The sequence below is a fragment of the Colossoma macropomum genome, unplaced genomic scaffold (genome assembly GCF_904425465.1).
Source record: "Colossoma macropomum unplaced genomic scaffold, Colossoma_macropomum, whole genome shotgun sequence".
NCBI classification, from domain to species: Eukaryota; Metazoa; Chordata; class Actinopteri; order Characiformes; family Serrasalmidae; genus Colossoma; species Colossoma macropomum.
The window spans coordinates 32,048,432-32,063,617 of NW_023494786.1; positions in this window are offsets into that span (position 1 = coordinate 32,048,432).

Genomic DNA, 15,186 nt, shown 5'->3' on the forward strand with positions numbered 1-15,186 from the left:
GTGTATATGTAGTTACATATATAATACATATTGGGAATATTATTACTGTGTATATGTAGTTATATATAATGTGCATGGGGAACATTATTACTGTATATATGTAGTTACATATAAAGTAAATTTGGGGAATATTATAACTGTATATATATGTAATTACATATATAATACATATGGTTAAATTATTACTGTGTCTATGTAGCCACATACATAATACATACATACATACATACATACATACATACATCATCTAAACAGCCTATCCTTCTGGGTCGCGGTGGGGTGCTGGAGCCTATCCCAGCTGTCACTGGGCAGAAGGCAGGATACACCCTGGACAGGTCACCAGTCCATCACAGGGCAGACAGTCACACACACATTCACACCTAGGGGCAATTTAGCATGTCCAATCAGCCTGACTGCATGTTTTTGGACCATGGGAGGAAACCGGAGTACCCGGGGGAAACCCACGCAGACGCAGGGAGAACATGCAAACTCCCATATATAATACATATGGTTATATTATTATTGTGTATATGTAGTCACATATATAATACATATGGGGAATATTATAACTGTGTAGATGTAGTTACATATATAATACATATGGGGAGCATTATTACAGTGTATATGTTGTTACGTATACATACTTATGTGTACTGTATATGTGTAGTTACATATACACATGGGAAATAACATCACATCTCCATTTTTGACGTTGTTCAGTTTTGACGTAATTTGAAACTAACTGTTGTCCTTTACATTGTGTGTAAATTTCATGATGAATGAACTAAAAGAAATGACCCAAAATGACTTGAGAAAAATGTCTGGTTCCATTGACTTACATTATAAGTAAAGTGTGTTTTTTCCTTCTCCTGTAAAGTTGTCATTTTGGGGATATCACAACAGTGATATGGTGACTATTGTTACTTCATATTGGTAGTTACATATTTATAATACATTTGGGGAACAGTATTACTGTGTATATGTAGTTACATATATATTATATATATAGGGAACAATATTGCGTATAGGTATTTACACATATATAATACGTATGGGGCATGTTATAGTTGCACTTATGTACTTGCACATGTCCCACATGTTCTGATCTGGTATGAAAACCATGCTGTGAGTATTTGGCTCACTGTGTGTTTATATGTTCTTCAGTGCTCCTCTGGCCCTCTGTGCCCTGTTACGCTGCAGTGGAATGAACACACAGTGTAATGACATTTCACGGAGGCTGGTATTGACATTATTGCGCTGTTACATAAGAGAGGTTACAGTGAGGACGGAGAGAGACTGGTATGCAGCTTTAGAGAGGAGCTACTACCTACTGCCTTTAACTCAACCCTAATGATAACAAATGCATGCTGTCATTTTACATGATTTACCTCTGACTCGTACACCATTAAAGTGGAGACATTGTGTGGAAAGTGCCGATTCTAAACTTTCAGTTCGTACCACATAACTGTTTGTAAATAGGAGAGGAGATATTTTATTATGATTTAGATTTGATGAAAACTCATTGGTGTTTGGAGTCTTGCTTTGAAGAAAGAAAAAAACAGACTCAAACCAGAATATAAATCTACTACAAATCTTTCAGGAGCTACTATGCATTATTCAGGATCTATAATGAATTATTCAGTATCTACTATGAATTATTCAATATCTGCTATGTATTATTCAGTAGCTATAATGAATTATTCAGTATCTACTATGAATAATCCAGCATCTACTATGAATTATTCAATATCTACTATGCATTATTCAGTATCTATAATGAATTATTCAGTATCTACTATGAATTATCCAGCATCTACTACGAATTATGAATTATTCAATATCTACTCTGAATTATTGAGTATCTACTATGAATTATTCAATATCTACTATGTATTATTCAGTATCTATTATGAATTATTCAGTATCTACTCTGAATTGTTGAGTATCTACTATGAATTATTCAGTGTCAACTATGAGTTATTCAGTATTTACTATGGATTATTCAGTATCTAGTATGAATTATGCAGTATCTACTATGAATTATTCAATGTCTACTATGAATTTTCCAGTAACTACTATGAATTATTCAATGTCTAATATCAATTTTCCAGTAACTACTATGAATTATTCAGTGTCTACTACGAATTATTCAGTATTTACTATGTATTATTCAGTATCTAGTATGAATTATTCAGTAGCTACTTTTAATTATTCAGTAACTACTATAAATTATACAGTATTTACTATGAAATACTCAGTAACTACTATTAATTATTCCGTATCTACTATTAGTTATTCAGCAACTACTATGAATTATACTGTAACTACTATTGGCTTGGTGTTTGTTAGCAACATTAGCCTCGAAGCTCCTGAACTAAACAACAGAAGCAAATTTGGGACAGCAAAACCGTTCCAGCTGATTGGTTAAATCTGGGGTAAGATTCTCTATTCCTTTAAGTGATCTCTAACAGACATGTGGTTTCTGACACCGTATGACATGCTGTTATCTATAAACATGGTCAAAAGAAAAAGAGCATTCAGGCTCCAGGACTGCAGCCTTTACTGTTTCTAGCTGTGCTAACATATGTTTACAAAAATAAAGAAGAACATTTTGGACACCAAACATGTCTTGCAAGAAATCACTACATTAGGATTCGGGGGGGGAAAACTGTTCACAAGCTCTGTACAACTTCAATCACTTTAATGCTACTCTGATCAGAGCTGTTGCTGTAATGTGCTCAGTTTAAGCCACAGTGGGATAAAATCGACATGAAAAAATGTGAAAATCACAAACAAATGGTCAGAGAACGAGCAAGAATGTTTTGTCAGATGGAGCATATGGTCTGAGTTTGGTCAGAGACGCTGAGGCCTAATTGAAAGTATGTGAGCGAGAGGATCAGTTGCTGTCGGGCAATGTAAGATAACCCCGGTGTAAAAGACTTTATTACATACCACATGGTTGTTTCGTAAGTTCCTGAGGAATTCAGATAGCTCTATAAAAAGAGTGAGCTGAGGAAGTCGCATACCTGCAGCTGAACGGCACTGCAGCTATGCCAAAACAAACACAGCAGAATATCAGGAACTTCATGCTTGTCATTTCAGACATGTTTGTTTTAGATAAGGTCAGTTTGAGCCCCGACTCGGATCACCCACGAGTGTCTTGGCTCATTCCATTCGCTTTATTTACTCAGAAACGGTTGTTTTCTTTTGCACTTGTTGGCCTGAGTGTTTGCGTGCTGTTCATTCCAGTAAAGAAGTCAACAGAAGTCTGATTTGACAGTTAGGAATGCTGTACTAACCCTTTAAACAACCAGGGCCACCAACAGGCCCAAAGTCTTACTACACACTTCTATAACCTAAGAATATCTCAGCCTGTTTGCATTGAAGTCCCTGTAGTTACTGAATAATAAGCCTTAGTGTGTAACAAGCCTGGGATTTCAACTCTGAGCTGACAGTTGTTGTTGTTTTGATACAAATTCAATTTTGCAGCCAATTTATTGGGTGTATCTGCACTCATTGTCCATTTTATCGGGTCCTGTGGTGGTCCGGACCATTGAGGAAAGGGGTAAGGTGGGGCTGGAAACAGATCTGTAATTGTAGAACTACAAAAACCTGATAAAAACAACAATATGTTTAAATACAAGATGCAGTGAGTTTATATTATATAATCATTTACATGTAATCACATTGCTACATGTTTAATTACATAGTAATTACATTATATTTATACTTTTATACTTTTACACATATTTATACTTTTACATTATTACATGTATTTATCTAATGTATTTATGTAATTACATGATATTTATCATTCATTACATTAATTACATAAGCTTAATTACATAATGTCCTGCAATGGACTGGCGACCTGTCCAGAGTGTTTCCTGCCTTCCACCCAATGACTGCTGGGATAGGCTCCTGCTCCCCCTGCGACCCATGAGGATAAGTGGCTTAGAATATAAGTGTGTGTGTGCATAATTACATAATGTCATAGTACCTAAAATTACATTAACGTTCACTTTACGTTCTATTACAGGTCAGATTCTGCACTTATTGACCAATTCTCATTTTTTTCTTGTTTGTTTTGATGTGAAACAATGGTAAACATGGTCTTTCCACAAAACAAGCCTGTATACACAACAATAACAAAGTTCAATCAGAGTGGTTTGGTGTGAAACGCTCTGTTCTAGAGACACTTAGAGTCAGAACTGTTCACAGTGGTGGTGATAGGAACCAGACGTCCACCTCTAAAAGCTCCCTCACAGACAATTATTACATGAAATGCTTATGAATTCACTGCCTGATGACTGAGACATTATTTTATGACAGTTTTGATAAGATTTTGGTCTAAAACACATTTCAAAATGCATTCATGGTGGAGGGATACATGCAGGGTGTTGTGAGACAAAATAGTCCCCAAAGAAAACTTATTATTTCAGATTTGTCACTATTTTCCATCATCAACATTACATATAAACTCAGAAGGCCCGTGTAGGTTCACTGGTGGTTTTGGATAGTACATAAACTGTCTATATTTGTGTTGTAGTCATGGCGACCCCTGGTTCCTATCACCACCACTGTAAAGAAATCTGAGTCTCTACAATCTTAATGATTTAATTATGCATAATTTTCTGCCTTTGTTTACCGCGCCAGCAACGTCTGAGTGTTAATCAAACAGTCATGCAAAAATGACCACTCAAATATGAAATGCATGTATTTCTGGAACATCAAACACTTCAGAGTAATGTGAGGCATCATGGGAATTGTAGGCCGCTAAATGCCTGAATGCGTTCGGCCTGTAGAGATAAACGCTATCAGCGGTTACATTTTTTTCAGCCATCTCCTCTGGAATACTTTGTGAAAGATAATGAATGTTTTGTTGCCTTCATTTTCACCCCGTGTGAAGCCTCGCTCTCTCTGTGTTTCCTGTGATCTGTTATCAGCCGTGTCCTTCGCATTCCTCCACGTATTCCCACGCTTAGCGCTCACAACACGCCTCTGCAGAACGTTCCCATCGTGTTTTGGACGGATCTGAGCGTGGGCCAGAACCACAAGTGGCCCCGCACTGACCTTCTCAGTAACTCCTATTGTTATCAAGAGGATATGAAGTCCCTCTGCCTTGACCGCTGTCAGGAGAGACCTGGCTGAAACAAAACGTGTTGCCATGTCTGAGTGACAGAAGTGTTTTTTTGTCTTATTTTTGTCACCTGAACAGTGTGATGGTCAGGAGAGGAAGGATGGGCTGGGTTGGATGGGAACCGAATGGTCCAAATACAGCAAACAGGGCATGAAAAGCAGCATCCCAACGGGGGGGTGGCTAAGGGGGTCCCTGAAACCCCATAAGAAAGACAAAATTAAACTTGAGGGTATCCCGTGTCATTTTCTTGAATTAAGATGTGAATTTTCTGGCCCTCACACGAGGTGAGGATCTTCTTTTCTGCATTTTTCGTCCTGTTCGACATTTGGTTCCTCGCTCTGAAATCACCTGAATTTATAACCTAACTGCACAATCTACTCCACTGAGCCTCGCTGCACCGTTTAAAACTGGAGAAGCTGAAACTGAGAAACTGTAGATTCCTTTCAGTTTCAAGACACTCAGAAAATAAAAGCTGTTAGCAGCCGTACACCAACAAACACGTTCTTATCAGGAACGGCTTTTCATTTTAGTCTGTTGGAATGTAGTTTTTGTGCAACGACACCATGAGGCTGTCTGACAGAAACTTCTTAACTCTGAAATTTTATCTTATCTGCTTAGTCACCATGACGACTTCAGTCAGGACTGAATTTAGGACAGAAGCTATTACAGAACAACAGTTCATAACTTCATAATCTCATCATTAACTCCAGATAAGAAACCAGTATCACACAAACATCCTAGACTAAACCTCCTAAATGCTGTCCTAACTTTAAACCCTAGAGGTGTCTTAACTACTGCTTAACTGTCTGTTTCTATCGTGTTCAGGCAGTGTAGTTCACTGTAACTAACACTGCTGTTGTCGGAAGAAAACCTCGTATCTCCATTTGTGTCGTTTTGAAAAAACCTACTGTCCTTTACATTGTGTGTAAATTTCATGAGGAACAGACCAGAAGAAATGGCCCAAAATTACTTGGACAAAAAGTCTGGATACACTGACTTACATTAAAAGTAAAGTAGGTTTTTTGCTTCTCCTGTAAACTTAACGTTTTGGAGATACGAGGTTTTGTTCCGACAACAGCAATAATGATGTTGCATTCGCCTACACTGAAAACGGTGCTTTGACTTGTGAGGGTTTTTTCTCCAGCATCATTTTAAAGATCTCAGACGCTGCAGACTCGATCTCCACCGCCCCTCTGATTACCTTCGTGTGTTAATGTTGATGATGAAATATTACAGTGATGGTGGTGAATAATGAGGAGACGGAGCTGAACGTGTGTCTGTTTATTAGGAGGAGTAACGTTAGCGCGCTCGGCTAAAGCGTTTGGGAAATGGAGACTGAAACTGGGGACCCGCGATGCTCTGATAAACAGCAGGAGGCGCTCTCACAGTATTCTTCAAGTTTATCGCGCTTTAGTTTTGTTTGACCTTTTTTATACATCAGTAATGGGAGCTAGCTGTCTGGCTAACTAACTCGATTACTTTGATGACGTGTTTACGCATGGTCGGTTGCTAGGTAACAGACATGACAGTCGACTGCTGACTTTGATCGAGGCTAAGATTTCCTGATTTGAGATAAGATGCTGTAAGATTCCTGAACTAAGATCAGATTTGCTTCTGTAATATGAATTTGTGAAAAATGTCATCTTGACCTGTCAGATCTTCAGACAAAAAGATAGACTTTTCTGTAACACGGCCCCAGAACTGTATCTCTTCGTCCAGCAAACTGAGTTATAATATGATTTTCCTTCTTATAGGACCCACCAAACCTGTGACTAAATTATTTTTAGTGTGTAATATATATTTTAGTGAATTAACCAAGAAAAAAGTGAGCTGTTGTACTTGCTCGCTGCGACTTCTTGTCAGCTTCTAAAGGCCATGCACCACGCACAACACATCGCAATGCAAGTACTCATAATCAGCAAGTGCACGTTCATTTTTACACTGATTTATATAGATTTAATAGATAAGAACTTGTCATTTATGATTTTATCACATTTGGTATTAGCTAACTGAGGCTTCATAACCTGGCTGTTTTGAGCTGAAGGCTATGGGGTAAAAAAGGCGAGGCCGGTCACAGGACATCAGCATTGGTCTGTTTATCTAAAAGAACTTTAGGTTGTGTAAATTTTAAGCCGCAGTTGATCTGAGTTTAATTTAATGTGGTATCATTAAAATGCAGAAGTGCACAAAGAAACTGAACCATCACTGAAAGACACTCAGCACTGCTGTGCATCCGAATTCCACCAAATTTCCATTTTGTAATATTTTCATATTTTGGAGCAGTCAGAAATCCAAGTGAGACCCTCTGCTAGCATGTCTATGCATTTTTAATGAGGAATTTACTCTCTCAGTGTGCAGCACTGCATTTGGACTTATTCTGATCAGACAATTGAATTATTATTCATGGCTTTATCTCAGAAGAATTTACCGATGCACACACAGTGACATTTCTGTGTCAGTACACATACAATGTTAGGCCTAAGAGCTTCAGTGTTGTGTTAAATTAGGACCGCAAAGCCTGTGGAAAAAGAACAGGACTGACCAGTTTTTCATATTTGTCCTAAGCGGTTTAGGAACGTTATGTTGGGGCTGTACCGCACACGGAAACGGTACAACAGTAGTTCTGCTCCGAACAAGCTGACTGTTTTTTTTTATTCCATTTCTGATCCCTGCATATAATCAGTGGTGGACGAAGTACACAAACCATGTACTGGAGTTAAAGTAGAGACACCAAGGTAAAATTTTACTCCAGTAAAAGTAGAAGTTCCTCCCTTTAGACCTCCACTTGAGTAAAAGTACAAAAGTATTTGCCTTCAAATGTACTTAAGTATCAAAAGTGAAAGTACTAAAAGATTAATTATGACTTTAATGTCCTATTATCATTTTATAACAAGACTCGCTTCATCAACTCATTTTAGGTGAAAATACTCCAGTGTCTCTCTTGGTGAACTTTTAATAGAGTCATTAATTAGTGACGCTGATGACTATTAAAATTATCATAAGCACAAAACACTGAAGGCAAACAGTTTCCATCAGGTAGAACTGAGTGGCTCTGAAATCACTTTTTACAAACAAGCAAAGTTTCAGTTTAAGATTTATTTGAACTTAGTTTCAAGTTTAAGTTCAATAAAAACTTTAAACTCAGATTCACAAATGAGTTTCCTTTACTAAACTGCATCTGTAGGTCTCTGTTCATAAACATAAACTAGCCTAAACAAATTTACTATAAAATGAAATGTGTTTGTATAAATTCAGAATAAAGACACGTCAGTCACAACTGCATATGAGTACATATTTCTATATGGTGGTCTGTTTACACAAAGTTAGGTTAGTTCATCATTTATGTTGAATAGACTCTCCCAAAATTTTACGCTGCTGCACTGATGTTGAACCATGTGCTGCACTGGGTCGGTATGACCAACAGGTCAAAACAAGCTCTAAACAAAGTGACCGCTGTGCCCTGATTGGTGTTTTTGCTTTGCTCTTCTTTCGCTTTGACATGTTATGTTTTTATTCACACATAAACCAAAAGGAACGACAGATTTCTCATAATGTAGTGGAGTAAAAAGTGAGATATCTGACTTTGAAATGTGGAGTGAAAGTAAAAAGTCGCCCAAAATGGAAAAACTTCAGTAAAGTACAGATACAGGAAAAACTACTTAAGTACAGCAATGAATTATATTTACTTAGTTACTGTCCACCACTGCATATAAAATCTATCTACCCCTGCTGGCAAGCTAATTTAGCTACTATACACTAACATTTGACATAAGCTAATGGGTTAGCTTAGGCAGCCAGTAAAGCCAGTGAAACTTTGGGCCTTCTTTCTCTGAAAAATGAATATTAATTAAAGCAACGTAAGCTTAATTAATTAAAGCAACTTAAAGAGCCAGTTTCTCACACAGACCTTAAGCATAGACAAATCTCCACACAGAGCTTTAGTCTAAGATCAGTCTTAATCAATGACTGAGCAGTTTTTAATCAATTTTAATTGAGTCATTTTCTTGATGAATATTTTATCCATATTCAAGTGAACTATGAGTGGTGCTAATTCTACTCCTCTTACTTGAACTGTCGCTCTGAGAGCCTCGCTTTGATAAACAAACGCAGCACAGTTTTATCAGCCGTGCTGTAAGGGGCTCTTGGTGCCCGTCGGAGGGCCCGCAGGTCTGTGCTGCGGTTACTGCTGACCGCAGTAACAGCATGTGAAGAGGCCGTGGGTGAAGGTTTTACGGCCCCACTCAGATGACTGAGACTGTAGGGCCGAATGAGGAGACCACCACAGAGCACAGAACTAACCACAGTCTGCTGGAACACACAGCACTTACAGCGTAACACCACAGCATCAACAGCGTTTACTATCAGCACAGATAAGCACAGATAAACCTGTTAGATCCAGCATTAGAGGGGTATCAATCCACACTGACACAGGGAGGATTTCAGTCCAACTTTAGTTCAACTGTGATAATTTAATAGAGACGAAACGTTACAGATCTGACTTTATGTGAACAGTTAGATCTTCATGCCTCTTCTGCTCATTTATATGCTGAGCGTAGAAGAACGAAGATCGATTATCGGCCATCTGCAGCCTTCAAATAATAACTCACAAAACACTATGAGTGTGTAGATTCTATATGAGTTCAAATTATAAGCCAATTTACACAAACCAACGTACAAACAGAAGAATTACATGAAGACAGTTACGGACCAGTAACAGTGAGGAGCAGTGTGAGGCAGGGCCGGAGTGAGGCTCGTTTTCAGACCAGGAGTTACAGGATGCGGACCAGCCCACCTTAAACTCTGACTGTATTTCTCTTCCTAAACACACATACAGCGCTGACTTACAATAGCGCTTTCATTTCTTACTCTTTAGGTCTTATTTGTTAATATACTGCACTGAGCTCACTGTTACTGCTCGGATATGTCCTCATCCACCTTAAGCAGCTGTTTTATTCTTGTCTTCTTGGCTGCTTCCTAGATTCTTTTTGCAGTTCTAGCTGCTGCTGTCCATCTGCAGAGCTGCCTTTTGTGTCACATTCACACCATCATGCTGAATTTGCTACGCTAAGCTCTTGAGGCTGATGAACGTCTTCATCAAATTTCAAGTTCAAGGTAGGTGTTTCTAATAAAGTGGCCAGTTAGTGGAAGTTCAAGGTAGGTGTTTCTAATAAAGTGGCCAGTTAGTGGAAGCACAAAGTAGGTGTTTCTAATAAAATGGACAGTAAGTGGAAGTAAAAGATAGGTGTTTCTAATAAAGTGGCCAGTTAATGGAAGTAAAAGGTAGATGTTTCTAATAAAGTGGCCAGTTAGTGGAAGTAAAAGGTAGGTGTTTCTAATGAAGTGGCCAGTTAGTGGCAGTAAAAGGTAGGTGTTTCTAATAAAGTGGCCAGTTACTGAAAGCACAAGGTATGTGTTTCTAATAAAGTGGCCAGTTAGTGGAAGTAAAAGGTAGGTGTTTCTAATAAAGTGGCCAGTTAGTGGAAGTAAAAGGTAGGTGTTTCTAATAAAGTGGCCAGTTACTGAAAGCACAAGGTATGTGTTTCTAATAAAGTGGCCAGTTAGTGGAAGTAAAAGGTAGGTGTTTCTAATAAAGTGACCAGTTAGTGGCAGTAAAAGGTAGGTGTTTCTGATAAAGTGGACAGTTAGTGGCAGTAAAAGGTAGGTGTTTCTAATAAAGTGGCCAGTTAGTGGAAGTAAAAGGTAGGTGTTTCTAATAAAGTGGCCAGTTAGTGGAAGTGAAAGGTAGGTGTTTCTAATAAAGTGGCCAGTTAGTGGAAGTGAAAGGTAGGTGTTTCTAATAAAGTGGCCAGTTAGTGGAAGCACAAGGTAGGTGTTTCTACTAAAGTGGACAGTTAGTGGAAGCACAAGGTGGGTGTTTCTAATAAAGTGGCCAGTCAGTGCCTAGCATGTTTGTATATGGATCATTAAAATCACCAGACCTAAAGACTTAATACAATGGATGCTATTAGGACTTGACAGCTAACAGCATTAGCATTTTTGGCCAAACTATTCTTTTAAATGAGCTAATTTGGGCCTCATTTATTTGAGCTTGGTGGCTACATTTAAAATCATACGGGGTCTACTTAGTTGGATTTAACTGAACTGCACTGTTTACTGTAATATTTTCTTCAAGGCTTTTGCCTGTAGGAATCACACATCATTTCTCAGTGATCTATGCCGCCCGCTGTGCCAAAAGAATCTCGTCACATGAAAACATTTTCCTTCAAGCTCCGTTGAAAGTTAACGACTGCAGCGCAGCATTCCTCGCTCTTTATTTGTTGGGGCTTAAAGCGAAATGTAACCATAGTGACTGTTAACCATTCCAGAAATGCCTGGTCCCCTGCCTGACACAACACCTCCAGTGAGTGAGAGTGAAGGCCTCAAACTCCTGATGATAAAAACAGACAGAACAACAACACAGCACAAACCGATAGTTCACTGATTTCCCACAGCGCTGCACAGCTTTCATCCAAAAACTTATCAGAGCAAATGAGAAAATCTGTTCCTTTCTGTTCTGCATCACACACAGAGCACGGAAACACAATATTCATCACAAACACATGGTTATCATTAACATTCCTCTCTCTCTCCCTCCCTCTCTCTCTCTCTCTCTCTCTCTCTCTCTCGGCTTTCTATCGTGTACTCCTTGAGATGTGTCTGCACACACAAGAGGCACCTATATGATAATAATAGGTCCCATATATATTATATATACTTATTACCTGTATGTAATATGTCCCATATGCACTATATATACGTATTACCTGTATGTAGTATGTCCCATATGCAATATATATACTTATTACCTGTATGTAGTATGTCCCATATGCATTATATATACTTATTACCTGTATGTAGTATGTCCCATATGCATTATATATACGTATTACCTGTATGTAGTATGTCCCATATGCAATATATATACTTATTACCTGTATGTAGTATGTCCCATATGCATTATATATACTTATTACCTGTATGTAGTATGTCCCATATGCATTATATATACGTATTACCTGTATGTAGTATGTCCCATATGCAATATATATACTTATTACCTGTATGTAGTATGTCCCATATGCATTATATATACTTATTACCTGTATGTAGTATGTCCCATATGCATTATATACTTATTACCTGTATGTAGTATGTCCCATATGCATTATATATACTTATTACCTGTATGTAGTATATCACTTATGTATTATATATATTTTATTACCTGTAAGTATTATGTACCATATGCATTATATATACTTATTACCTGTATGTAGTATGTCCCATATGCATTATATATACTTATTACCTGTATGTAGTATGTCCCATATGCATTATATATATATATATTACCTGTATGTAGTATGTCCCATATGCATTATATATATACGTATTACCTGTATGTAGTATGTCCCATATGCATTATATATACTTATTACCTGTATGTAGTATGTCCCATATGCATTATATATACTTATTACCTGTATGTAGTATGTCCCATATGCATTATATATACGTATTACCTGTATGTAGTATGTCCCATATGCATTATATATACTTATTACCAGTATGTAGTATGTCCCATATGCATTATATATACTTATTACCTGTATGTAGTATGTCCCATATGCAATATATATACTTATCACCTGTATGTAGTATGTCCCATATGCAATATATATACTTATTACCTGTATGTAGTATGTCCCATATGCATTATATATACTTATTACCTGTATGTAGTATGTCCCATATGCATTATATATACGTATTACCTGTATGTAGTATATCCCATATGCAATATATATACTTATTACCTGTATGTAGTATATCCCATATGCATTATATATACTTATTACCTGTATGTAGTATGTCCCATATGCATTATATATACTTATTACCTGTATGTAGTATGTCCCATATGCATTATATATACTTATTACCTGTATGTAGTATATCACTTATGTATTATATATATTTTATTACCTGTAAGTATTATGTACCATATGTATTATATATACTTATTACCTGTATGTAGTATGTCCCATATGTATCATATACTTATTACTTATATGTAGTATGTTCCATATGCAATATATATGTTTATTACCTGTATGTAATAAGTCTTAAATGTATTATATATATTTTATTACCTGTATGTAATAAGTCTCAAATGTATTATATGTATTTTATTACCTGTATGTAATAAGTCTCAAATGTATTATATATATTTTATTACCTGTATGTAATAAGTCTTAAATGTATTATATGTATTTTATTACCTGTATGTAATAAGTCTCAAATGTATTATATATATTTTATTACCTGTATGTAATAAGTCTCAAATGTATTGTATGTATTTTATTACCTGTATGTAATATGTCCCATATGTATTATATATTTTACCTTTATGTAAGCCACTTATCCTCCTGGGTCACGGGTGATGCTAGAGCCTATCCCAGCACTCATTGGGCAGAGGGAATTTATTGCATATGTAAAATGTAATAACATTATTATTATGTAATTTGAATTATGTAACTTGTTGTAACACTTTATAAGGAACACCTCCTTGTTTCTACATTCATTGTCCATTTTATCAGCTCCACTTACTATATAGGAGCACTTTGTAGTTCTACAGTTACAGACTGTAGTCCATCTGTTTCTCTGATACTTTCTCACCCTGTTCTTCAGTGGTCAGGACCCCCACAGGACCCCCACAGAGCAGGTACTATTTGGGTGGTGGGTCATTCTCAGCACTGCAGTGACACTGACGTGCTGGTGGTGTGTTAGTGTGTGTTGTGCTGGTGTGAGTGGATCAGACACAGCAGTGCTGCCTAATGTATATATATGCAAACATCTCAATGTAATAAGAGCTTTCTGAGTGTAGTCTTAATCCTAACCTCAGGAACCAAAAAAAATATTGTGTTGCTTGTTCAGTGTTATGAAATGAAAACATGGAACCCTTTACAAAGTCCGGGGCATCTTGTTGGCCTTGTAGGTCAGTCCTGTTTTATCTGGTTTTATTACAAAAGACTGGACATTTCTGTAAATATAAGAAAACAAGCACACACATGCACACCATGGAGTGTTTGGGATTAATGCTGTCCATTTAAAGTCATACAAAGATATACATATGGACAACGGAATGCCCATTCGATACATTAGACAAACATCAGCATACACAGCTTGATATTTACCATCATTGGTGGACGAAGTACACAAACCATGTACTGGAGTTAAAGTAGAGATACTCAAGGTAAAATATTACTCCAGTAAAAGTAGAAGTTCCTCCCTTTAGACCTCCACTTGAGTAAAAGTACAGAAGTATTTGCCTTCAAATGTGCTTAAGTATCAGAAGTAAAAGTACTAAAAGATTAATTATGACTTTAATGTCCTGTTATCATTTTTATAACAAGACTCGCTTCATTAACTCATTGTAGGTGAAAATACTCCAGTGTCTCTCTTGGTAAACCAGTCTTTTAATAGAATGTCATTAATTAGTGACGCTGATGTCTATTAAAATTATCATAAGCAGGCGCCAGTACAGCAACCAAAACCCCAATGCGTTATGGCAGCCCCCCTACAGTTAGCCCACTTTATCCTCCAAATATTACGACTTTTTTCTCTAAATATTACGACTTTATTCTCTATAAGTCTACTATTTTTATTTTTATGAACAGTGGCCCTAAAATGCCATCGTAGAACCGTATGCTTGCACTGGGTCGGTATGTCCAACAGGTCAAAACAAGCTCAAAACAAAGTGACCGCTGTGCCCTGATTGGTGTTTTTGCTTTGCTCTTCTTTCGTTTTGACATGTTACGTTTTTATTCACACATAAACCAAAAGGAACGACAGATTTCTCATAATGTAGTGGAGTAAAAAGTGAGATATTTGACTTTGAAATGTAGTGGAGTGAAAGTAAAAAGTCTCCCAAAATGGAAAAACTTCAGTAAAGTACAGAAAAAACTACTTAAGTACAGTAATGAATTACATAGACTTAGTTACTGTCCACCACTGTTTACCATCTCACTTAGTTCTGCAATCAT